Genomic DNA, 27,365 nt, shown 5'->3' with positions numbered 1-27,365 from the left:
AAGAAATTGTGGTCACACATGTTTGAGCTAAGTAGACATTCTAAAGACTAATATATTTTATCTTTTAAAAGGAACCTGACTGCGGAGTCCAGCTTTGTCAATTCAGCCAGGTACGTTTTTCTTTGAAATGCAGCTTTTCAGAGAAAACACATTTAACCGCTTCCCGACCGCCCACTGTACATAAACGTCGGCGCTGCCTGGGCTCTGTGCAGCGCCGACGTTTATGAACGGTCGGTAGTCCCGCAGCCCTCAGGACCCCCAGGGTCCTGCAAGTGATGCGGTTGAGGTTCAGAGCGACAGCTCTGACAGGGGACATCATCGGGACCTGATTGGATCAGGTCCCAATGATGTTAACCCTTTTCTAGCTTCTATATGCCACGATCTATAGTGATCGCGGCATATAGAAGATAGTGAGAGGAGAGGGGGTCGTCCACTTACCTCTCCGACGGGCCCCTGATGTCTTCCAGGACCTGCCGTTGTTATGGCAGCTGGAGGTCACATGAACGCCTCCAGATCTGCCATATATGGTGTCCTGTTGAGCTCAGGCTGCAGCTGAGTCCAGCAGGAGACAGACAGTGTGAAACTGTCAGCAAACTTCTCATGCAATGCAATTCATGTCTATTGCATTGCATGAGAACAGTGATTAGAAAAATAAAAATTAATGTCCCATACAGGGACTAAGTAAAAATGTAAAAAAAAGTCTAAAAAATGTTTTCAAACTGTTAAAAAAAATCACAAAATAAATAAAAATAAATAAATAAAATATTAAACCAATAAATCCGTATATTTATGCAAAAACAAAGAGTACACATATTTGGTATAGCTGCATCCGAAACAACCCGATCTATAAAACTGTCACACTAATTAACTCCTTCTGTGCACACCGTAATAAAAATAAATAAAAAACGGAGCAAAAAACTATGCTTTTTCCTCATATCGCCAAACAAAAAGTGGAAAAAAATGCGATCAGAAAATGGAAATAAAAATGGTACCGCTGAAAACGTCATCTTGTTCCGCAAAAAAAAGCTGCCATACAGCTCCATCAGCCGAAAAATAAAAAAGTTATAGCTCTCAGAAAAAAGCGATGCAAAAAAATATTTTTTCTATAAAATTGTTTTATTGTGTAAAAGCACCAAAACATAAAAAAATATACAGTAAATGTAGTATCGCTGTAAACGTACTGACCCGAAGAATAACGCTGCCTTATTACTTTTACCACACGCAGAACGGCATAAAAAAACCCTCAAAAAACAATTCCTGAATTGTTGGTTTTTGTTAATTTTACCTCCCAAAAAATGGAATAGAAAGCGATCAAAAAATGTCACGTACTCAAAAATGGTACCAATAAAAATGTCAACTCGTCCCGCAAAAAACAAGCCATAACATGACTCAGTCAGCCGAAATATGGAAAAATTATAGCTCTCAAAATATGGCGATGCAAAAACTAGATTTTGCAAAAAAAGTGTCTTTTAGTGTGTGACAGCTGTAAGTCATAAAAACCCGATATAAATCTGGTATCTGTAATCACACCGACCCGAAGAATAGAGTAATCTCATCACTTATACCGCACGAGGAAAGGCGTAAAAAATAAATAAAACCAATTCTTCACCTGCTACTGATTTGTTTATTATGTCTCCCAAAGATCGCAGTAAGGCTCTGCTCACATTTATCCTGTGCTCTCTGCTGAGCGCTTACACCAGAGTTTCCGTGTAAATATCTGTAATACGTGATTCAGACGGAACCCATGATGGAAGATTCCCTGTAATGAGGCAGATATAGGCCACTGTGGATGCCATTTGGCCTGTGATCCCACGGTGTCATTTTTTTAAGCGTGCATAAAAATGCGGTTGGCCAAAATTTTGTGCACTTCTGAAAAAAAGGACACCGCCAAACAGAGGCCAGACGGAGTCCAGAGTAACTCTGCTGCCTCATTATAGTGAATGGATCCTGCAGGGGTTTCATCTGAATTACATCACTTGGAAATTTAGATGGAAACCCCGATGTAAGTGCTCAGCCTAGAGCGCCGGATAAATGTTACGTAAAATGTTCCCAATAAAAGCTTCAACTTGGTCCTCAAAAAAAGCTAGTCCCCACTCAGGTCCGTCATCTGTTAAAAATATAAGGGACTTCCAAGTTACAGGTAGCAGAAAGTTCTCCAATTGTCAAATAGCGCTCCATCCCTCCCAGATCTCGCCGTATGGCTAAGCGGTACGATACAGCCACATATGGGGTATTGCCACTTTTAGAAGAAATTGTGACACATTTCGGCACATTTTTACCCATTGCCCTGTGTGAAAATGTAAAATCTGAGGGTAAAACATTTTTTTGTGGTAAAAATACAATTATGTTTTCTTCACTGCCCAATGGTATAAATTAAAAAATACTCACTACTTCCCTAGATGAATTCCTTGAGAGGTGTAGTTTACAAAATGGGGTCACTTGTGGGGGTTTCTGCTGTTTTGGCATGTCAGCGACTCTTCAAATGTGACAAGGTGTCTGCAACCTATCCCAGCCAACATAGCGCTCCTTTCTTTTCCGAACCCTGCCGTACACCAAAGCAGTGGTTTTCCCCCACATATGGGGTATCAGCGTACTCAGGAGAAATTGCAAAACAAATTTCATGGTGCAATTTCTCCTGTTATCCTTATGATAATGCATAATTAGGGGATGAAAAACATTTTTTGTGGGAAAAATGTGAAAATGTTATTTTTACGGCTCAATATTATAAACTTCTGTGAAGCACCTGGGGGTGCAAGGTGCTCACCACACATCTAGATAAGTTCCCTAAGGGGTCTAGTTTCCAAAATGGTGTCACTTGTGGGGGGTTTCCACTGTTTAGGCACATCAGGGGCTCCCCAAATGCAACATGGAGTCCGCTAATTATTCAAGCAAATTTTACATTCAAAAAGTCAAATGGCGCTCCTTCCCTTCCAAACCCTGCCGTGCACCCAAACAGTGGTTTTCCTCCACATATGGGGTATCGGCGTGTTCAGAAGAAATTGCACAATAAATTTCATGGTGCAATTTATCCTATTACCCTTATGATAATGCAAAATTAAGGGATGAAAAATGTTTTTGTGGGAAAAATGTGAAAATTTTATTTTTACGGCTCAATATTATAAACCTCTGTGAAGCACCTGGGGGTGCAAGGTGCTCACCACACATCTAGATAAGTTCCCTAAGGGGTCTAGTTTCCAAAATGGTGTCACTTGTGGGGGGTTTCCACTGTTTAGGCACATCAGGAGTTCTCCAAACGCAACATGGCGTATGCAAATTATTCAAACAAATTTTACATTCAAAAAGTCTAATGGCACTCCTTCCCTTCCGAACCCTGCAGTGCGCCAAACAGTGGTTTTCCCTCACATATGGGGTATCAGCGCTCTAATGAGAAATTGCACTACAAATTGTGTATTCCATTTTTTCCTGTTACCCTTGGGAAAATAAAAAAATTGGGTCTAAAATAACATTTTTGTGAAAAAAAGTTAAATGTTCATTGCTTTCTTCCACATTCCAAAAATTCCCGTGAAACACGTGAAGGGTTAATAAACTTCTTGAATGTGGTTTTGAGCACCTTGAGAGGTGCAGTTTTTAGAATGGTGTCACTTTTGGGTATTTTCTGTTACAAAGGCCCCTCAAAGTCACTTCAAATAAGATGTGGTCCCTAAAAAAATGTTTTTGTAAATTTTGTTGGAAAAATGAGAAATCGCTGGCCAACTTTTAACCCTTATAGCTTCCTAACAAAAAAAATATGGGTTCCAAAATTGTGCTGATGTAAAGTAGACATGTGGGAAATGTTATTTATTAACTATTTTGTGTGACATATCTCTCTGATTTAAGGGCATGAAAATTCAAAGCTTGAAAATTGCAAAATTTTCTAAATTTTTGCCAAATTTATGTTTTTTTCACAAATAAACGCAAGTGATATCGAAGAAATGTTACCACTATCATGAAGTACAATATGTCACGAAAAAACAATCTCAGAATCAGGGGAATCTGTTGAAGCGTTCCAGAGTAATTACTTCATAAAGTGTCAGTGGTCAGAATTGAAAAAATTGGCCTGGTCACGAATGCAAAAACAGGCTCTGGCGCGAAGTGGTTAAAATATGGCCGGGGACTATACCGCTTGGATGACTGGTACAAGAAGCCGGGCCCTGGTGGCTTGTCCCTACCCCACTTCCATCCTACATGTGTGTATAAGGAGAAACCTGTCACTCAAGAGGAGTGCCGGCAGGGACACACGAAGGGGACATACTTCTTGGACAAGACTCCCATATGTATGGTCCCCAGCCAGCTTTTAAATGCATGATTTCTCTGAAATACTGCAGCGTTTCAAAGTAAAAGAGTAAAACACACCAGACTGAAATGACAGAACCAATGTCTGATTCATGCGGCCTGCGGTTTGGGCAGCACAAATCAGCTGTCAAGTTCCCTTTATGTCTACAATGACTATAATGTACAGATCTGTAGATCATATAAATGTATTCACAGAATATCACAACTGTATGTAAAAAATTAGCAAAATTATAATATATTAAATAAATACAAATAATGCTGGACACCAGAACCATTATATTGTGCTGTAGTACAAAACAATCCGTGAAACTCAATAAAGTCTTTTACATTGGTTGAGACTTTTAAAACAGGACCATCGCACTCAGCAAGAGAGTAGATGCCATGTCCCATGATTTGGGAATTATTCAGACAGTATTGCGCCATTATTGAGTTGTTTTATATTGCTGTTTCATTGCTAGTCAATAAGGTTTGCTCTCTTTAGAAGTTTGTCCTTTCTTTCTCGCTGTCTCTCTCTGATGTAGCTCTGATGTCAGTAACCCCTCCATTCTTCCCCATTCTTCTTGTTAATTCACCATCCTCAGCCATGTTAGAAGCTCATGTGACCAAGTTGTCAAGCATTTTTCCAAGTGATGCTAAAGTCGCTTGGAAAAGCGCTTGATAACCTGCATGCAGAAATGCATGCAAAAACGCTTGACAAATGCTTCTACCCTGCAGCATTTCTGCATCATGGGCACATAGCCTTATAGCAGACTTATGGGAAAATTGCTGAGTCACATCAACAGCCTCTCTCAGCCTGCTTCTCTCTAACTACCACTAAAGGGAGCCCTAGGACAACTGTGTTCAGATTATGAAACCTATGCCAGAAAGAGAAACAAATACATTACAATTCTGTAAAGGCTTAATACATCTGTTTCTCTTGAAGAGCTGCAGGTTTTCCAAAAACTTAACTCTGAGAGAGAATGCATAGTACGTGATATTAAAGCCAAGACAGAAGCAAGAATTGTACAAATAGCCAAGACATCATCTCGCATTGCTGGGTCCGCCAGGCAGTCAAACAATCATCAAAGTCACGCTCTTCGAAATCTTCAACCCTCAGTGAACAGCTTATAAGAGCACATGCAGAAGCCAAAGCTACTAAGGTACAAGCTGCTTTCGCGCAAAAGAAAACTAAAATGGAAGTGGAAGCAGCATGCAAGAAGACAGAAATGGCAGCTGAAGAAGCACGCAGGAAGGCAGAAATGGAAGCCAGTGCAGCACGCAATAAGGCAGAAATAAAGGCCCAAGAAGAGGAATGTGAACACGCCACAGCCATGGCAAGGTTAAAGGTCCTGGAACAAGCTATCAGTGGGAGCCAAAGAGACAGCATCAGTTTAAGTGATTTTGATACGGAAGACCAAGTGATGGTCGAACACTAAAATGTTCGGGTACTCGTTGCTCGAATCAAGCAAATTAAAATGCTTGCGTGCTCGACCCGAGCAACGAGCCCAATGTAAGTCTATGGGAAAACTGCCCAAATCGATGGGAACAGTGCTCAAATGACATGGGAACAGCATGGGGAAACCCATGGAAGCATCTCTGACTCCTTGGTGTCTGCTGTGAACAATGTGGTCAGAGTTTTACGCCACTTTTACAGGCTCACAATAAAACATACAAAAACTAATCCAAAATGGATTTTCCTGGCGCTTTACACTGTGTACAGAATTATTGGGCAATTATTAGGCAAGTTGTATTTTAGAGGATTATTTTTATTATTGCTCAACAACTATGTTCTCAATCAACCCAAAAGACTCATAAATATCCAAGCTTAATATTTTTGGAAGTGGGAGTGGTTTTTTTTTAGATTTTGCTATCTTAGGAGGATATCTGTTTGTGCAAGTAACTTTTACTGTGCCGAATTATTAGGCAACTTAATAAAAACCAAATATAATCCCATCTCACTTGCTTATTTTCACCAGGTAAACCAATATCAGTGCACAAAATTTAGAAATAAGCATTTCTGACATGTAAAAAAAAAAAAAAATTAGTGATCAATATAGCCACCTTTCTTTATGATGACACTCAACAGCCTTCCATCCATAGATTCTCTCAGTTGCTTGATCTGTTTTCGATCAACATTGCGTGCAGCAGCCACCACAGCCTCCCAGACACTGTTTCTAGAGGTGTACTGTTTTCCCTCCCTGTAGAACTCACATTTTATGATGGACCACAGGTGCTCTATGGCAGTGTTCCCCAACTCCAGTCCTCAAGGCCCACCAACAGGTCATGTTTTCAGGATTTCCTTAGTATTGCACAGGTGATGGAATTACTGCTTGTGCAGGTGATGTAATTATCACCTGTGCAATACTAAGGAAATCCTGAAAACATGATCTGTTGGTGGGCCTTGAGGACTGGAGTTGGGGAACCCTGCTCTATGGGGTTCAGATCAAGTGAACAAGGGGGCCATGTCATTATTTTTTCTTCTTTTAGACGTTTACTGGCCAGCCACGCTGTGGAGTAGTTGGATGCATGTGATGGAGCATTGTCCTGCATGAAAATCATGTTATAATTGAACAATACCGACTTCTTCCTGTACCACTGCTTGAAGAAGTTGTCTTCCAGAAACTGGCAGTAGGTCTGGAAGTTGAGCTTCACTCCATCCTCAACCTGAAAAGGTCCCACAAGTTCATCTTTGATGATACCAGCCCATACCAGTACCCCACCTCCACCTTGCTGGCGTCTGAGTCGGAGTGGAGCTCTCTGCCCTTAACAGATCCAGCCTCTGGCCCATAAAGAGTCACTCTCATTTTATCAGTCTATAAAACCTTTGAAAAATCAGTCTTAAGATATTTCTTGGCCCATTCTTGACGTTTTATCTTATGTTTCTTGTTCAAAGGTGGTCGTTTTTCAGCCTTCCTTACCTTTGCCATGTCCCTGAGTATCACACACCTTGTGCTTTTTGATACTCCAGTAACGTTGCAGCTCTGACATATGGCAAAACTGGTGGCGAAAGGCATCTTGGCAGCTTCACGCTTGATTTTCCTCAATTCATGGGCAGTTATTTTGCGCCTTTTTTGGCCAACACGCTTCTTGCGACCCTGTTGGCTATTTGCCATGAAATGCTTGATTGTTCGGTGATCACGCTTCAAAAGTTTGGAAATTTCAAGACTGCTGCATCCCTTCAAGACATCTCACAATTTTGGACTTTTCAGAGCCCGTCAAATCTCTCTTCTGACCCATTTTGCCAAAGGAAAGTAAGTTGCCTAATAATTAAGCACACCTTATATAGGGTGTTGATGTCATTAGTCAACACCCCTCCTCATTACAGAGATGCACATCACCAGATTTACTTAATTGGTAGTTGGCTCTCAAGCCTATGCAGCTTGGAGTAGGACAACATGTATAAAAAGTATCATGTGATCAAAATACTCATTTGCCTAATAATTCGGCGCACAGTGTACATGTGAGAAAGGGGTATACATCGCAAAAATAATTACAAAAATCTTGAACAAAAATGTGACAGCGACTGGTACAGCAGAGGAGAGGACCCTGCCCGCGAAGGCTCACAGTCTACAAGGGATGGGTGAGGATACAGTAGGTGAGGATAGAACTGGTCATGCAGCGGTATGGTGGAGCGAGGGTTACTGCAGGTTGTACGCTTGTCGGAAGAGGTGGGTCTTCAGGTGCCTTTTGAAGGTTTCAACAGTAGGGTCAGAAATGTTGGGATAGAGAGTTCCAGAGTAGGGGGGATGTATGGGAGAAATCTTGTATGCGATTGGGGGAAGAGGAGATAAGAGGAGAGTAGAGAAGAAGATCTTGTGAGGATCTGAGGTTGCATACAGGTAAGTACCGGGAGACTAGGTCACAGATGTATGGAGGAGACAGGTTGTGGATGGCTTTGCATGCCAAGGATAGGGTTTTGAACTGGAGTCTCTGGGCAATGAGGAGCCAGTGAAAGGATTGACAGAGGAGAGGCCAAGGAATAGTGAGGGGACCGGTGGATTTGTGGAACCCCAGGGGTCTGGTTACCACAGTAATAGCAATATTACGTCTGTGAGCAGGTGGGAGGTCTCTTGGTCAGGAATCCTAAGCATGCCACACCTCCTGCCCAGTCCTGGGAGGGGAAGAACTTCCCCTATATAAACTGGGGCTGAGGTGGGGTAAGAAGAGAACACAGACAGAGACAGAGACACAGTCTGGTCTGGTGTGGATCAGTTACAGGGAAAATAAGAACAGGAGCTCTGTGGGAGCAGTGATAAAAGGAGTCCGGGACTGGAAGCTGTAGAGCTCGTCCTGACTGAAGAGATCTCACCGGACACGGAGTCCGAGGCTGTGGGGACTGTTCCATACCCAGCAGCAGAAACCGACCGGCAGGGGATTTCAGGTCCTCTGGCCAAGAAACCCGAAGGCACGGTCACACGCAAGGGACCAGCACCGCCGTCGTGGAGCGGAGGCTACCAGAAGGCCCCGAGTCACCGGCCATACGGGTGAGCACCACACGGTACACTCAGGGACGTGGGCTACTTTTACCCGCTTCTAGCAAGGTAGCCAAGAGAGTACAGTTAGTTGGGGAGGCCTACAACTCCGCCTGGCCAGGGGAGATCCTATCTGCTCACGGACTGACCGGATCCCGACCGCTAGCCAGTACTCCTGGGAGGGTCTATCTTTGTCACCAGTAAAGACCCTGAACTACACCGCACCGTCTCTGAGTGGTTCCTGGTGCCTGCGTGCAATTCTACCATCCCCATCATCCACGTCCGCTGCCCTGAGGCCATACCCCTCCCGTTGGGGGTTATACTACCCACGCTGCACAACTGTACCACCGGCCTCAGCGGTCTGCCCTGCAGCGGCGGTTTCGTAACCGCATTCAACGGGTGGCGTAGTCGAACAATATCACATCTGCCACTAAAAACATCACCACTTAGTTTGACACCCTGGGCACGGACCGGGTCACCGCCACGAGGACTACCACCCCCCAACGGATCCGGCTCCGGGTATTCCCCAAACATGGCCCAGGGGGCGCGTCAACTTTTGGCGTAGTCGGCAGGATCCCGTGCCCGCAACCACCGGGTACTGCGTGCCTGAAAAAGACTGTTAAACTTACCATCCGTGAAGATTCCCGCCATCCGACGCCATCTTTGCCTTCTTCCCGCCATCCGTGGAGTTTCCCGCCATCCGACGCCATCTTTTGTCTTCTTCCTGCCATCCGTGGGGTTTTCCCGCCATTGGACACCATCTCGAGGACGCCGCGTGAGAAGAAGAGGGGCGTGGACTCCGAAAGTGCGCGAGAACTGAAGCCCCGCCTCACGTCCGGACGTTGCGTAAGGTCCTGGAAGGAGCCCAGCAGACGCCGACGTCACAGGAGCGCGACGGAAGGTCCTCAACCCTGACGATCCACTGCGGAGCCGCGGCCTACGGAAGAGGATCATCGCAAGGTAGGCCACGGTCCACTAGGGGGGAGGAGGATGTCGGATACGGAGGAGAGCTTCACTGCTACAGCCACCGCCATCACCACCGCTGCTGCGGTCATGCCTTTCACCATGCCCTACATCCCGGGGGCAGCCTGGCTACCCCAGTACTCAGGGGAGTCCCATACCCTAAATGACTTCAGAGAAAGGCTGGATAGCCTCTTCCAGGTGTACCCCCTCACAGAAGAGCAAAAAGTGAGCATCCTGGTGGCTCAATTAACAGGGGCAGCCCAAAGGGAGGTAAAGTCCTGGCCACTTGGGAGGAGGAGGACTGTCGCAGAGATACTAGCCCGGCTGAAGGACACCTTTGATACCCGTACCTCAGCCGAGATCAAGCTTAGATTCTACGGGTGCAAGCAGCGAGCACATGAGAATATAAGGGACTATGCACTAAATCTACAAGAGGCCCTGAGAGCCGTTAAGCAGGCCGACCCTGACGGCGTGGGAAACGAAGATAAGCTGTTGACTGAACAATTTATAGAGGGTCTACATTGCAATGCCCACCGAACCCAGTTGCGAGCAATGGCCTTACAGAACCCTCATCTGGACTTTGCACAGTTCAAGGACAGAGCCATCCGGGTGCTCCGAGAACCGGCACCAGGTGGCGCTGTGACCCACAAACGCCCTGCTACCATTTACCACCAGGAGACGGCTCCCTTGTCGGCAGGGCCTGTGGGAGCTGATGCGCAGGCTTTAAACAATGACCCGGCTACAGACCTGCACCATCAGGTCCAAGAGCTAACTAAAAGCGTTGCCGCGCTAACCCGAACTGTGCAGTCTTTACAGGTTTCTGCTCCAGGGAAGATCCAGCTGGCATCCGGACTGGAGGATATCCCGTGGCGCCGACCAAGGAGGACCCCACCGGCCAGAGGAAGACCCAGCGACCGATACAATGAGGACGGACAACCCATCTGCCGCCGCTGCAATCAACTCGGACATATGGCAAGGTACTGTCCTTTAAAACTGGCACAACCTGGGGTAGAGGGCCAACCCCTAGGAATAAGATCACCAGGCCCATCGAACTGGCGTGACAAATACGTGGGAGGACGTCCAGTCTTGCCTGTAGTACTGGATGGCATTCCTATGAGTGCCCTACTTGACACCGGGTCACAGGTCACCACCATCCCGTACGTGCTCTTCAAGCAGTACTGGAATGACTCGGATATAACCCGCTACCCAGACGACGACTTGAGTATCATCGCCAGCAATGGTCAGCCCGTGCCACAGATCGGATTTAAAGAGATGACCATTAAAATCGGTAAAGTCGAACTGGCAGCACAGGGACTGATCATTGTGGACATTGACAAGCGCGAGAGTCACCCAAAGATAACTCTAGGAACTAATGTGATTGAAAATTGTCTTGCAGAGGTGATTCTTATTTTACAGCAGGTTGCCAAGAACGCCAGCTCCGGCCAGCAGCGAGTGCTCCAAAAAGAGATCCGGGCACTGATGCGACGGCAACAGGTGGAACTCTCCGGTGGTGAGATTGGTAGCGTGAGGATGTGTGACCCTTTCCCTATTGCCATGCCCCCGAAAAGTGAAATGATGATTTGGTGCCGGGCAGCTATTGGTCTGAGAGGTAGAGATTACCAGGCAATGGTAGAACCAGTCTACTCAGATAGTAGGCCCACCATTTTGACGGCACGGGGGGTGGTTGATGTACGCCATGGGAGGGTGCCCGTTCGCATAATAAATATCGGGAAGAGGGAAGTGTACCTGCCCCGGTATGCTACGCTAGCCAAATTGTATACCATCAACCAAAATTCTGTACAGTCCGTGGAACCCTTGCCTCCATCTCATCCAGAGGAAGGTAACGGCTCTAAGCAACAAATGGAGGACTGGTGTCAGCAACTGCATTTGGGTACTGACTCCACACCTGCTCACCAAAAGCAGGGAGTCTACCGGGTGATCCAGGAATACGAGAGAGTGTTCAGTAAACACCCGCTGGACTTCGGGCGAGTAAAGGGGTAGAACACCACATCCCCACGGGAAACCATCCTCCCATAAAGGAGAGATACCGACCCGTACCCCCTGCACACTACCAACACGCCAAGGGGATGCTTAGAGACATGAAGGAGGCTGGGGTAATCAGGGATAGCTGTAGCCCCTGGGCAGCTCCACTAGTCTTGGTTAAAAAGAAAGACAACACCATGAGAATGTGTGTAGATTACCGGAAAATCAACCGTATCACACACAAAGATGCGTACCCCTTACCAAGGATAGAGGAGTCTTTGGCTGCTTTAAAATCTGCTAACTTCTTCTCCACTTTGGATCTCACTAGCTGGTACTGGCAGGTTCCTGTAGCAGAGGCGGACCGGGAGAAGACCGCATTCACCACCCCGATGGGACTTAGCGAGTTTACCTGCATGCCGTTCGGACTCTGCAACGCACCAGGAACCTTCCAACGATTGATGGAATGCTGTCTGGGACACCGGAACTTTGAGACGGTCCTGCTGTACCTGGACGATGTTATAGTTTATTCCAAAACCTACGAGGACCACCTGAAACACCTGGCGGAAGTGTTTGAAGCCCTGGCAAACTACGGTTTGAAGGTGAAACCGTCGAAGTGTCACCTGCTAAAAACAAAGGTGCAGTACCTGGGACACGTGGTGAGTGCTGACGGAGTGGCCCCCGACCCTGATAAGATCACCGCGATTAAGGAATGGCCAAGACCCTCCAGCGTAAAGGAAGTGCGGCAGTTCCTCGGGTTGGTAGGCTACTACCGAAGGTTCATTCCCGGTTTCACCAAAAAGGCAGCTCCTATGCAGGACCTCCTGATAGGCCAGTCCAGGAAGGCCAAGAACCAGAAGCCGCCCTTCAGATGGGAGAAGCTGGAAGAAGAGTCCTTCCGCCAGCTGAAGATGGCCCTCACGGAGGATGAAATCCTGGCGTACCCTGATTACAGCCAGCCCTTTATCCTCTACACCGACGCACGTAACATCGGGCTAGGAGCCGTACTGTCCCAGATCCAGCAGGGGAGAGAACGGGTAATTGCTTACGCCAGCCGAAAACTGCGACCCACCGAAAGAAACCCTGAGAATTACAGCTCATTCAAGCTAGAGTTCCTGGCAGTGGTGTGGGCAGTCACCGAACGCTTTAAGCACTACCTCGCCTCTTCCCGGTTCACCGTGTACACGGATAACAACCCGTTGACACACCTGGACACTGCAAGACTCGGTGCCCTGGAGCAGAGATGGATGGCCCGCCTGTCCAACTATGAGTTCACAATCAAATACCGGGCAGGACGCTCCAATACCAACGCGGATGCCTTGTCCAGAATGCCAAACCTACCGGACGTAGGGGAAGATCCAGGGGAACTGGAAGAAGTTGAACTCCCCGCGTTTCACCGTCATGGGACTACCCAGTATTCCCACCGTGTAAGGGGTAAGCAATCCGCTACGTTCAACCCCTTACCTCATTACAACTGGGCAGAAACGCAAGACAGTGACCCCGCCGTCCGACTGGTGAAGGAGATGCTGACTCAGCCAGATGCCCGCCTTGACCCAGACGCTCCGGAGGAGACCAAGCAACTGTGGGCTGAGAAGAGTCGACTGTTCCTTTACAAGGGGAAGTTGTGCCGCAGAATGGTTAACTCCCGGACGCATGAACTGGTCTGGCAAGTAGTGGTGCCAAGAAGAGACGCGGCTATGGTACTGGAGGCATACCACGACGGAGCTGGGCACTTCGGATGGAAGAAGCTGGAGTTCCTGCTGTGCGGGCGGTTCCACTGGGTAGGCATGAGAGGAACCATCGAGAGGTGGTGCAGAGACTGTGGCCCATGCAACCTAAGAAGGAAGGACCGTGCCAGCCAGAAGACTCCCCTGCAGTCCATCGTCACCAGGCAGCCGTTGGAACTGGTAGCCTTGGACCATGTAAAACTGACCCCCAGCAGAAGTGGCTACGTCTATGCGTTGACCATCGTGGATCACTATTCCCGGTTCTTGGTTGTAGTCCCCGTCAAGGACTTAACGGCTCAAACAGCAGCTAGAGCCTTCCAGCAGCACTTCTGCCGTCCACACGGATACCCAGAGCAGGTGCTGACGGACCAAGGACCTGCCTTTGAAGCGGAAGTCTTCCAGGAGTTCTGCACTCTGTATGGCTGCCGGAAGATAAGAACAACACCCTATCATCCGCAAACCAATGGACTCTGCGAGAAGATGAACCAGGTGGTGATAGACCTTCTGAAAACATTGCCCCTGGAAGAACGCAGTCTGTGGCCTGAGAAACTGCCTGATCTGGTGGACCTATACAACCACATCCCTGTAGGTTCTACCAACTGTACCCCGGCTTACCTAATGAGAGCAAGACCTGGTAAGCTGCCTGTTGATCTGGATATGGGAGTCCTGACACCCGAGGACACTTCACCAGAAGCAGACTGGGACACAGAGAGGCAGCAGCAGTACCGGAAAGTACAGGAGAGCGTTGAGCGAAGTCTCCGTCAAGCAAGAGAAAGACAGGAGAAGACTTACAACCAGTATGCTCCCACTGTTCCCCTGGTACCTGGAGAGCAGGTCTTGAAGAGGAAAAGACGGCTCCACAAGTTGGACGACCAGTGGGAGAAGGACCCGTACACCGTACTGCCCTCAAGCCATGAAAACCCGAAAGTCTGCACAATCAGTAAGGATGGAGGAGAAACCACAGCCATTGTCTCCCGAGATCACCTGAAGAAGTGTCCCGAGCAGCTACGAAACCCTGAAGAAGATCAAGAAAACCCTCGACCCGCAGAGAAAAGGGAAGAGATGGTCAGTACTGTACTCGGAGACTTCCCTCGGTCTTGGACACAAGTAAATGGCGCTGTTGTGGTACCCGTCCTCACCTTCCTCCAGCCAGCATCCCAAGTGCCTACAGAAAAACAGGTAGAGCTGGAAGAGCAGCCGGTCCAGAAGGCAGAAGACCCCACACAAGCAGACCAGGAGAATCGACCCTCTGCTTATAGTGAGCCTGCCGTGCCCCTAGTGAGCCAAAGAGTCCGTAGACAGCTGCCCAGCTTACCTTTGACAGCTCCTACACCCTGTAGTGCAGGACCAGTTAGTGAGCTCCGTAGGTCCACTAGAGCCACTAGAGGCCAGTTGCCCGTACGTTGGAGGATCTAAAGTGTTTAGACTGTTTTATTGGTATTTACCTGTTTACTGTTGCTTGTAAATAATTATGTTTTTCCAGTTATGTTATAGGTGTCTTTTGTGGATTTACTAGAACTCTGTTGTATATATGTTTGGAGCGTAACCCAGGAACGGACTAAAGACTGTTAAAGACTCGGGGCAGGTCAGACCCCTACCTGGCTACGGCTCCCTGTTCTTTGGTGAAATGGACACCCTTTTTGCTTCAAAAATTGCACCCGGTTGCGGACACGCCGTGACCAACTTAACGTGTTTTTCCTTATTGTATTGTTCCTGTTTATACCCTGTTATGTTTTCAAAAATATGTTTAGTCCCGGAGTACTAAATTTTACTAGGGGGGAATGTGGAACCCCAGGGGTCTGGTTACCACAGTAATAGCAATATTACGTCTGTGAGCAGGTGGGAGGTCTCCTGGTCAGGAATCCTAAGCATGCCACACCTCCTGCCCAGTCCTGGGAGGGGAAGAACTTCCCCTATATAAACTGGGGCTGAGGTGGGGTAAGAAGAGAACACAGACAGAGACAGAGACACAGTCTGGTCTGGTGTGGATCAGTTACAGGGAAAATAAGAACAGGAGCTCTGTGGGAGCAGTGATAAAAGGAGTCCGGGACTGGAAGCTGTAGAGCTCGTCCTGACTGAAGAGATCTCACCGGACACGGAGTCCGAGGCTGTGGCGACTGTTCCATACCCAGCAGCAGAAACCGACCGGCAGGGGATTTCAGGTCCTCTGGCCAAGAAACCCGAAGGCACGGTCACACGCAAGGGACCAGCACCGCCGTCGTGGAGCGGAGGCTACCAGAAGGCCCCGAGTCACCGGCCATACGGGTGAGCACCACACGGTACACTCAGGGACGTGGGCTACTTTTACCCGCTTCTAGCAAGGTAGCCAAGAGAGTACAGTTAGTTGGGGAGGCCTACAACTCCGCCTGGCCAGGGGAGATCCTATCTGCTCACGGACTGACCGGATCCCGACCGCTAGCCAGTACTCCCGGGAGGGTCTATCTTTGTCACCAGTAAAGACCCTGAACTACACCGCACCGTCTCTGAGTGGTTCCTGGTGCCTGCGTGCAATTCTACCATCCCCATCATCCACGTCCGCTGCCCTGAGGCCATACCCCTCCCGTTGGGGGTTATACTACCCACGCTGCACAACTGTACCACCGGCCTCAGCGGTCTGACCTGCAGCGGCGGTTTGGTAACCGCATTCAACGGGTGGCGTAGTCGAACAATATCACATCTGCCACTAAAAACATCACCACTTAGTTTGACACCCTGGGCACGGACCGGGTCACCGCCACGAGGACTACCACCCCCCAACGGATCCGGCTCCGGGTATTCCCCAAACATGGCCCAGGGGGCGCGTCAGATTAGTCGAGCAACAGAGTTTAGGATAGATTGGAGAGGTGCGAGAGTGTTAGAAGTGAGGCCATAGAGCAGGAGGTTGCAGTAGTCGAGGCGGGAGATGATGAGGGCGTGCACTAGTGCTTTTGTAGATTCGTGGTTGAGAAAAGTGTGGATCCAGGAGATTTTTTTTATTTGGAGTCGGCATGTTCCTCACCCTGATCCTCCTTCCTCTCACCATTCCGAGTGCCCTGAGACAACTGATCCGATACTTGGACACTCCGAGAGCTGTTTTGTTCATCTTTCCATTTATAGATTCTGGCCTCTCGCTCGGTCCGCTAATAAGTGGAAAGAGCTTGGATATGTGGTTTGAAGGAGAGAGTCCAGGGTTACCCGAAGAGCTTGGTCCGCTTCAAGCAGTTCAACAGAAAATCGCATGGTGATGGTGACGGTGGGAAAGTGCAATTACTGTCGCAAGAGGTGGATGATCATGAGACACAATGGGCAGAAAGTCAGGAGGAGGACCAGGGTGCGGAAGTGGAAAATGAAGCTGTGGACGACGAAGTCACTGACCCATCCTGGCAAAGGGACATGTAGAATGAGGACAGCAGCACACAGGGAGAGGGAGGGATAGCACCACAATAGGCAGGAACAAGCAGTGTGGTGGCCACAAACACAAGGCGGGCAACTGTTCCCCGGAACACCAACACGACGGAAGTTGCCAGTACAACTTCTCAAATCTGGTTCATTTTTAAAGACTGTTTAGATAACCCCAAAAAGGCCATTTAAAACATCTGCCAGGCCAGCATCAGCAAGAGCGCCAAAACTACAAGCCTGACTACCAGCATGCTCAGGCACATGACAGCAAAGCACCTGACTAGCTGGGTTGATCGCTAGGGTCCAGAAACAGTGTCTGCGGGTGACACCACTGCCTGTTCCGCTGTTGTGCGTGCACGCCAATCCCCTGTCCATGGTGCATGCGAAGATGCCTCCCGTCCTGCACCTGTCGTTGCAGACTTTCAACCATCACCATCCATGTCCTTGTCGCAGCACAGCTTTCAGTTGTCCATACCTCAGTCCTTGGAATGCAAGTGCAAGTATGCTGCCAAACACCCACCCATCCACAGGCCGCAATACTAAACTGCCACATTTCTGGACTGCTTGCACTAGAAATTTTGCCTTTTAGGCTTGTGAAGGCAGAAGGTTTCCACAACCTCATGGCGGTGGCCGGGGCTCGGTACTTGGTCCCTAGCCACCAATATTTTACCCGGTGTCGTCCCTGCCTTACACAACCACGGGTCCCAGAACATTACCCGTACCCTTCCCAGCGCAGTTAGCGGGAAGGACCACCTAACCACAAACACGTGGACAAGTGAATGTGGCCAGGGACGGTACATCTCACTGATGCATTTTAACTGGGTTAATATTGTGGAAGCCGGGACCTAGTGGGACCCTGGGATGGAAAATGTCTTCCTGATGCATAGGATTGAGTGCCTTGGGTCAATCGAGGTACAACACAATATTCACAAGGTAGACAGCAGCAGTAGTCAGTCTCCTAATCTACAAGCAAATTATTCATGATGATAGAGGCCACCATCTCCTTAGCTTGCTGCTAGTATTTTTCTGTGGGAATCAGCTTGGCTCCAACCAGCTTGGAATATTGCCAGTGAGCTGTGGCACGACACCATGTTATTAGCAGTGCCCCCATTACCAGTAGCAAAGCCATCCACAATTTCTTTCTCAGGAATTTTATTTGGTAGACTGAGTGGCTGGCCAAATACATTAGTTTCTCACAAACGAGCTGAAGATACTGAGTGGCAGTAGGTGCAAGTTCCTCCAGAATGTTAGACTGGAGATTACATAAGGGAATATATCAGGAGAGATTAGCTCAGAGATGTACGGAGGATTAAGGTTATGGATGGCTTTGTAGGTCAATGTTAGTAGTTTGAACTGGATACGCTGGGCAATTGGGAGCCAGTGAACGGATCTTATAGATTGCAATCTTTTAGATTGCTGGAGCCGGTTCACAGAAAATAACAGCCATAGAGTGTCCGGGAACCTTCCCACAGACTTTTCTTAGCCAGGGCTGCTTCTCGTCAGGGTTGGACGGGCCCACTAGAGAACCGGAGACTCCTCCAGGTCGCCCTATGAATAAGGGTGTTGTATACACCAGAAACACGTCAGGTTTCTGAGGTTTCATTTTAGTATGTTTTAGTTTTTTCTTCAATAAAGAACAATTTTTAATTATTTCCTGTTGGATGTGCCGGTGGATTTCCCTTTTCTTTTTCATTTGCTTGTGATCACCAATGGGTGCGGCACCCTCAGGATGGATTCCGGCTGACATATAGTTTTGAAATAGACAACGTGGCAAGCTTTCTACATTTCCTCTCCCCTCTTCCCTTCTACGCCATTTTCCTTGGTCGTCTCCCATGAAGTCCACTTTGGATCAAACAACGACGGATGGTGCGATCTGACACTGATGTTACTTGAGCTTGAAGTTCACCTTTAATCTCTTTAGAAGTTATCCTGGGCTCTTTTGTTACCATTCATATTATCCGTCTCTTTGATTTGTCATCAATTTTCCTCCTGCGGCCACGTCCAGGGAGGTTGGCTACAGTCCCATGGATCTTAAATTTCTGAATAATATGTTCAACTGTAGTCACAGGAACATCAAGCTGCTTGGAGATGGTCTTATAACTTTTTAACATGCTTATCTATAATTTTCTTTCTAATCTCCTGAGACAACTCTTTCCTTTGCTTCCTCTGGTCCATGTTGAGTGTGGTACACACCATGTCACCAAACAGCACAGTGAGTATCTGTAGCCCTATAAACAGGCCCACTGACTGATTACAAGATTGTAGACACCTGTGATGTTAATTAGTGGACACAACTTGATTTAACATGTCCCTTTTGTCACATTATTTTCAGAGGTACCATCATTTCTGTCCAGGCCTATTTCATGAGTTTAATTTTTTTTTAAATCCCGTGGAAGCAGGGTTGAAAAGCAATGTCTGACTTTCATTTGTTCATTTTCATAGATTTTTAATGTATTATTACTTTTGCCAGATTCAAGTTATTTCTGTGACCATTGCGGGTTTTTCTTTCATTAAACGAGGGGTATCAACAATTTTGACCACGTGTGTATATATCTATCTGAACTAACAGTCTGAGGACTAATCCAGCTGCATATATTCAGTGGTGATAGCAGGAGTTAGGCGGGCAGGCAGTGTATGTGGCAGACTGCAGTGCATATAGTGCGAGAGGGTCCATTGAACGTCCTGTTACTATAGGTATTACACAACATATATATATATATATATATTTATATATATATCCATCTGAACTAACAGTCCTTCTGAGGACTAATCCAGCTGCATATAATCAGTGTTAAGCAGGAGTTAGGCAGGCAGGCAGTGTATGTGGCAGACTGCAGTGAATATAGGGCAAGAGGGTCCACTGAACGTTCTGTCTGCTGCTGCTGTAATAATTACAGATATTTGTAGACATAGCCCCAGATATCAGGGGCCAGGTCAAATTTTTTTTTTTATCTTAATCCTGGTTATTTGCTTAAAAAGAAATCCAGAGTACACCATTTTTCTGCACCATTTGCTTGTTAGCACTGCAGAATACAGCCAGATCTGTTCCATATTACAGCGTTAAAAATCCAGAAATTTGAACTGAACGTGGAAAATATTGCCCTCCTTCTCCATTCTGTTGCAGTGTGTCGGTCAAGCTATTCACACTAGGTGTCTGTGTAGAATAATATTAGTAAATTACAGGCCTGCTATTTAAAACTGTGGTTCTCTGTCAGACATATCACCTATAAGAGTGTTCCAAAATCAGCCACTTCTCCCTTTTCCATTCTGTTGCAGTGTGTCGGTCAAGCTATTCACACTAGGTGTCTGTGAAGAATAGTATTAGTAAATTACAGGCCTGCTATTTAAAACCGTGGTTCTCTGTCAGACATATCACCTATAAGAGTGTTCCAAAATCAGCCATTTCTTCCATTTTCATTTTGTTGCAGTGTCAGTCAAGCTATTCACAATAGGTCTCTGTGTAGAATAAATATATATAATAATATAAATATAAATAATATTTAAAACTGTGGTTCTCTGTCAGACGTATCACATATAACTGCGGTTCAAATCCATTCATTTGTAATGAACTTGGAAAATATTGTCCTCCATTTATAGATTGTAGCAGTGTGTCAGTGTACACCATTTTACAGCTCCATTTGCTTGTACACAGAATACAGCCAGATTTTTTTAGTTTTATTCATATTACTGTATTGTGTAAGTAGAGGACCTTTTTTCAATGATCAGACTCACGTGATCCATATGACTGACAAAATAATACTGACATTTTGTGAAGCGTGCCAAATATTCCACTCCATTTAAAGTCAGCCACCTGTGTTTTGTTGAACCAATTGACACTTGGTCGCTGACAAATACCATACTATTAGGGGACTGCCTGAAACTGTGGCCATCAGACGTTATCCATATGACTGCCCAATAATCCAGCAATTATTGGGAGCGTGTCAAATATTACATTCCATTTAAAGTATTAGTGAGAGACAGAAACTCAGATGCAAACAACACAGTGAAGATAAATCTAATCCCAATGGACCCATGTTATTGCATATAGGACTAATAAAGAGAACGGGCCATCATCTTGTAACAATAAAGATAAGGGGGGATTGTTCCTCTGTGAAGCAGAGAAACAAAAAGATGGCCACACAAGTTCAAAATTGTAAAGAAGTAAGAAAATTCCTTTATTAACACATGTAGTAAACACAAATTACAAAGATAAATGCGGACGACAGAGTAGACACAGAGTGCTGGATCCACATGAATAAAACAATGTTAAAAACTGTGACACAGCGCCCGAAAGGTCAGCCTATATAGCAAGTGGAAATATAAGGGGGGGAGCGACAGGGTCACATGTATTAATAAATATATACCACCCATCATGAATACCTTTTACAAATAGTACCCCCAAAGCAATAATATCCCATCACAATCAAAATACCCAGAAACAAAAGGGTTAAAACCCTTATACAGATGGAAGTAATACAACCAATTGGTCATAAATAAGCTAAAATAGCTATGTACCTGGGTAAGGCCACCAGACAGGCTCTGCTACCGTCACCCCGACGCACGTTTCGGTAGGATAACCTTTTTCAAGGGGTAATACTGCACACCAACTATCCACCTTTTATACCCCCACATCCATATCTGCAGCGTGCACATGTTGCACAGTAAAGCGGAAGTGCCATGTAACTGACTTCCTGTTTCACTCACTGCATGTAACTGACTTCCTGCCTCACTCACAGCGTCTCCATGGAGAGGCGTCAACAGCCCTGTCATGTGGCTCCAGGCTCCACCCCCTCGCTTCACATGATCAAGCCCAAGTAACTGACTTCCTGTCTCACTCACTGCTTGTAACTGACTTCCTGCCACATTCACTACGTCTCCATGGCGAGGCATAAACAGCCCTATCATGTGGCTCCAAGTTCCACCCCCTCACTTCACATGATCAAGCCCGAGTAACTGGCTTCCTGTCTCACTCACTGCATGTGACTAACTTCCTGCCACATTCACTGCGTATCCATGGAGAGGCATCAACAGCCCTGTCATGTGGCTCCAAGTTCCGCCCCCTCGCTTCACATGATGAAGCCCAAGGTGCCACCCCCATGATCATGGGATATAAACACCACCGCTGCCCGGCCAAAAATGACGCGGAAACTCCGCCGCACCACAGGCGCACAGCGGCGCGGCATCACAAGGACGTCGAGAGCCACTGGGCGCATGCGCGAAGCGGAGGGACCGCGTACCGGCCAGACAGCGATGGCGTGCACCGGAGCCACCACCAAGGCACCTGACAGCTGGCAGAAGACAAAGAAAGGGAACGAAAGAAGAAAGATTTAAAGGAGAAGGAGGAGAGGACAAAATTGACTCAGGTGGAACATAGGAGGCAGACAAGAAAGGGAGCAAATAGAAAATGTGTATACAAATAAGTACTGCAATCAAAAATATTACCATAATAGATGGAAGACATATGTATATCCAAAACTGTTAACCTATATCCATATCAGTACATACAATATAGAGTACATAAATATCAATCCCATTAGAGCATTGTGCAATACAATCTTCTGCAGATTCGTCTCATTAGAAAAAATAATACATTGATGTAACAGCAAAAACCACATATATCTCTCAATATATGCTATATCAGTGAATTATGCAATCATCTTCTCATGGTGTCTGCAAGACTACATCATCACCATCCTCCATGGAATCCAGGTAGATAGCTGCATGATGTCAAACAATGGAGAACCGGGAGGTAAAGGCAACTCACTCATCACTGGTAACAGGGCAGACAATATGTCACGGGCAACAATCTAGTGGAGAATCAATGTGCAGCATTAAAATAAGAACAATGATAAAATCTGAAATGCAAAAAAGAATATAAAAACAACTGAGGACATCACATGCAGACCGGAAATTAAAGAAATGGGACGAAGCTAATACTCTCGTTCAACCCCTTCGGTTGCAGGGTTTTAAGTGCCCATATCCATTTAGACTCCAGCTGGGCCAACCTCTGGGTCACTCGACCACCACGGATACCTACAACTATATTGTCTATACCTCTCACACTCAGCCCAGTGGAGTCACATCCATGGTATAATTTGAAGTGGCGTGGGATGGTCTTGAGGGTGGATGCATCAGTGTGGCCAAGTGCCGCCTCTATGCCCAGTACGTGTTCCCTTACACGTGTTTTAAACTGACGAGTAGTCATGCCCACATAGATGAGACCACACGGACAGGTTGCATGGTATATCACGTACCGTGTTTGGCAGGTGATGTAACTAGTGATCGGAAGTCTATTACCATCAGAGTCCCAAAATTCATTACTTCGATCAATGTTGGGACAGGCGACACACCGGCCACACGGACTACATCCACGCCGTACACCACCCACACCACTCAAAAAAGTCTGTCGGGGTACCCCCTCATAATGACTCCGCGCGAGATGATCCCCTAAATTTTTAGCGCGTCTGAAAGTTATGCATGGTTTTTCAGACACATATCTCGTTAGAATCGGGTCATTCATGAGCACCGGCCATGCTTTCTCCAGTGCTCTCCTCATAGCCGGTGCTTGAGTGTGGTACTTAGTGATGAACCTAACGATCTCAGTGTTGGTATCATCTCTTGACCCATATAAGAGGTCATCTCGTGCAGAGTATTTAGCCCTATTAAAGGCCTTTTTCACAGATCTACGGCTATAACCACGGGCATAAAACCTCTCCATTAACTCCCTGGACTGAGTGAGAAAATCACTGTCCGTTGAGCAGAGCCGTCTTAAACGCAGAAATTGGCCCACCGGAACCGACCTTATCATGTGTTGTGGGTGGGATGACGATGCATGCAGCAATGTATTTGTGGATGTGGGTTTCCTGAATATATTGGTCTTAATGCTGTGATTCGCTTCTCTATTAAGAGTCACGTCCAGAAATTCTGCCCTGTTGGGATCACACTGATATGTAACGTGGATATTTACGTTATTGCAATTGAGTTTGTCCATAAATTCAATTAAGCATTGCTGTGAGCCCTGCCAGATCAGGAAGATGTCGTCGATGTAGCGTGCCCAAAAGAGGACACGGTCCATCGACGACCCTAGATCTGACAGGGAGAGGTCTCTCTCCCACAGCCCCAGGAAGGGGGCCGGTGTGTCGCCTGTCCCAACATTGATCGAAGTAATGAATTTTGGGACTCTGATGGTAATAGACTTCCGATCACTAGTTACATCACCTGCCAAACACGGTACGTGATATACCATGCAACCTGTCCGTGTGGTCTCATCTATGTGGGCATGACTACTCGTCAGTTTAAAACACGGGTAAGGGAACACGTACTGGGCATAGAGGCGGCACTTGGCCACACTGATGCATCCACCCTCAAGACCATCCCACGCCACTTCAAATTATACCATGGATGTGACTCCACTGGGCTGAGTGTGAGAGGTATAGACAATATAGTTGTAGGTATCCGTGGTGGTCGAGTGACCCAGAGGTTGGCCCAGCTGGAGTCTAAATGGATATGGGCACTTAAAACCCTGCAACCGAAGGGGTTGAACGAGAGTATTAGCTTCGTCCCATTTCTTTAATTTCCGGTCTGCATGTGATGTCCTCAGTTGTTTTTATATTCTTTTTTGCATTTCAGATTTTATCATTGTTCTTATTTTAATGCTGCACATTGATTCTCCACTAGATTGTTGCCCGTGACATATTGTCTGCCCTGTTACCAGTGATGAGTGAGTTGCCCTTACCTCCCGGTTCTCCATTGTTTGACATCATGCAGCTATCTACCTGGATTCCATGGAGGATGGTGATGATGTAGTCTTGCAGACACCATGAGAAGATGATTGCATAATTCACTGATATAGCATATATTGAGAGATATATGTGGTTTTTGCTGTTACATCAATGTATTATTTTTTCTAATGAGACGAATCTGCAGAAGATTGTATTGCACAATGCTCTAATGGGATTGATATTTATGTACTCTATATTGTATGTACTGATATGGATATAGGTTAACAGTTTTGGATATACATATGTCTTCCATCTATTATGGTAATATTTTTGATTGCAGTACTTATTTGTATACACATTTCCTATTTGCTCCCTTTCTTGTCTGCCTCCTATGTTCCACCTGAGTCAATTTTGTCCTCTCCTCCTTCTCCTTTAAATCTTTCTTCTTTCGTTCCCTTTCTTTGTCTTCTGCCAGCTGTCAGGTGCCTTGGTGGTGGCTCCGGTGCACGCCATCGCTGTCTGGCCGGTACGCGGTCCCTCCGCTTCACGCATGCGCCCAGTGGCTCTCGACGTCCTTGTGATGCCGACGCCGCTGTGCACCTGTGGTGCGGCGGAGTTTCCGCGTCATTTTAGGCCGGGCAGCGGTGGTGTTTATATCCCATGATCATGGGGGTGGCACCTTGGGCTTCATCATGTGAAGCGAGGGGGCGGAACTTGGAGCCACATGACAGGGCTGTTGATGCCTCTCCATGGATACGCAGTGAATGTGGCAGGAAGTTAGTCACATGCAGTGAGTGAGACAGGAAGCCAGTTACTCGGGCTTGATCATGTGAAGTGAGGGGGTGGAACTTGGAGCCACATGATAGGGCTGTTTATGCCTCGCCATGGAGACGTAGTGAATGTGGCAGGAAGTCAGTTACAAGCAGTGAGTGAGACAGGAAGTCAGTTACTTGGGCTTGATCATGTGAAGCGAGGGGGTGGAGCCTGGAGCCACATGACAGGGCTGTTGACGCCTCTCCATGGAGACGCTGTGAGTGAGGCAGGAAGTCAGTTACATGCAGTGAGTGAAACAGGAAGTCAGTTACATGGCACTTCCGCTTTACTGTGCAACATGTGCACGCTGCAGATATGGATGTGGGGGTATAAAAGGTGGATAGTTGGTGTGCAGTATTACCCCTTGAAAAAGGTTTTCCTACCGAAACGTGCGTCGGGGTGACGGTAGCAGAGCCTGTCTGGTGGCCTTACCCAGGTACATAGCTATTTTAGCTTATTTATGACCAATTGGTTGTATTACTTCCATCTGTATAAGGGTTTTAACCCTTTTGTTTCTGGGTATTTTGATTGTGATGGGATATTATTGCTTTGGGGGTACTATTTGTAAAAGGTATTCATGATGGGTGGTATATATTTATTAATACATGTGACCCTGTCACTCCCCCCCCCTTATATTTCCACTTGCTATATAGGCTAACCTTTCGGGCGCTGTGTCACAGTTTTTAACATTGTTTTATTCATGTGGATCCAGCACTCTGTGTCTACTCTGTCGTCCGCATTTATCTTTGTAATGTGTTTACTACATGTGCTAATAAAGGAATTTTCTTACTTCTTTACAATTTTGAACTTGTGTGGCCATCTTTTTGTTTCTCTGCTTCACAGAGGAACAATCCCCCCTTACCATTTAAAGTATTGCAGTTGAGGGTTCAAACCTACTCACAGTTGGCCGCTGACAAACAGCATATCTGTGAACAACGTTGTCAGAGTATTACGCCACTTTTGCGGACTGACAAAAAAAAAACATACAAAAAACAAGCTAAAATGGAAAAAATGTTAAGAAACATTCTTTCCAGGGTAATGACTTGTATATAATACCAAAGAAATAAAAAAAAATAAAGTTATGAACTGTGGAAGACATTTATGCAACCAAAATGAACACTCATGTATAGGTGGTGATGATACCACCTAGCAGCAGCACATGTTCCTATTGTAAATGCATCTGACAGCGTTATCGATAGGGAATAGAATCGATTTTATTTTTTTTGGGCAGCACCAGCAGCACGCAGTATAAGGCAATAATACCTGGCTGGATCGGTGTAATATGCTATCCATACTGCGATACCTCACCCGTAAAAGAATTTCAGATAAGACAGTTAATATTCTAGAACATAGAATCTATTTGAATTGTCCTTCCTATTATTAAGGAGTGTGTCTCCTATACTGTTATTGCATATGCAACAATTTTAAGGGCTGCCAAAAATTAGGACGCACTCCAGTACACATTTGAAGAGACGTAAAAAAAAAAATAAAAACACAGTAGAATCTTTCTTTAGTATAAAAACTAGACTCGCCAATGTAACCTCAATGTAATCACATTGGTCAGCTCCTGCACCTCCTCCAGTTCGGCCTCCATCTCCAAAATGACCACATTAGTCACAAGCTGGAATCACTGCAGCACTGCTTTGGCCAAGCGGCAACAGGCTGTGCTGAAGATAATATGCTTAATGCTTAGGTGACAAACCGCCCACCGCTGCAGAGTTGTTGAAAGCTGTAACACAGCAGCCTGATCTGTGGCTCTCACCGCTGAACATACAGCGAGACATGGTCATGTGTGACAATGGGCAGAACCTGGTGGTGGAGAAATGACAGCCAGAGTAGATACGGTTTCCCTCTATGCCAGTCCTTTCACCGCCTAAAGAATATGGCTGTGGTGAAATACAACTCTCACCCAGAAGCAGTGTCAGAATGAAAAACATTGGGCCACCAGAGGATTTGATTCTGAGGGCCCACCTTTCTTCCCCCACTCAAAAGCCCCATAGCAGCTGCAAACTTTGCGCTATCATGAACTCTCCTGATGG

General features: G+C 46.5%; 1 protein-coding gene across 2 annotated transcripts in view; it reads right to left on the bottom strand.

The window, feature by feature from the left end:
• LOC141156732 (cytochrome P450 3A8-like) overlaps nucleotides 1–27,365 on the bottom strand; it is a 469,992-nt gene that overhangs the window by 107,618 nt on the left and 335,009 nt on the right. The gene's annotated exons all lie outside the window — the stretch shown is intronic.

This window comes from Phyllobates terribilis, unplaced genomic scaffold (genome assembly GCF_046119375.1).
Source record: "Phyllobates terribilis strain yellow unplaced genomic scaffold, ASM4611937v1 Scaffold_1__5_contigs__length_1240528914, whole genome shotgun sequence".
Taxonomy (NCBI): domain Eukaryota; kingdom Metazoa; phylum Chordata; class Amphibia; order Anura; family Dendrobatidae; genus Phyllobates; species Phyllobates terribilis.
This window is presented reverse-complemented; position numbering and strand designations above follow the sequence as displayed.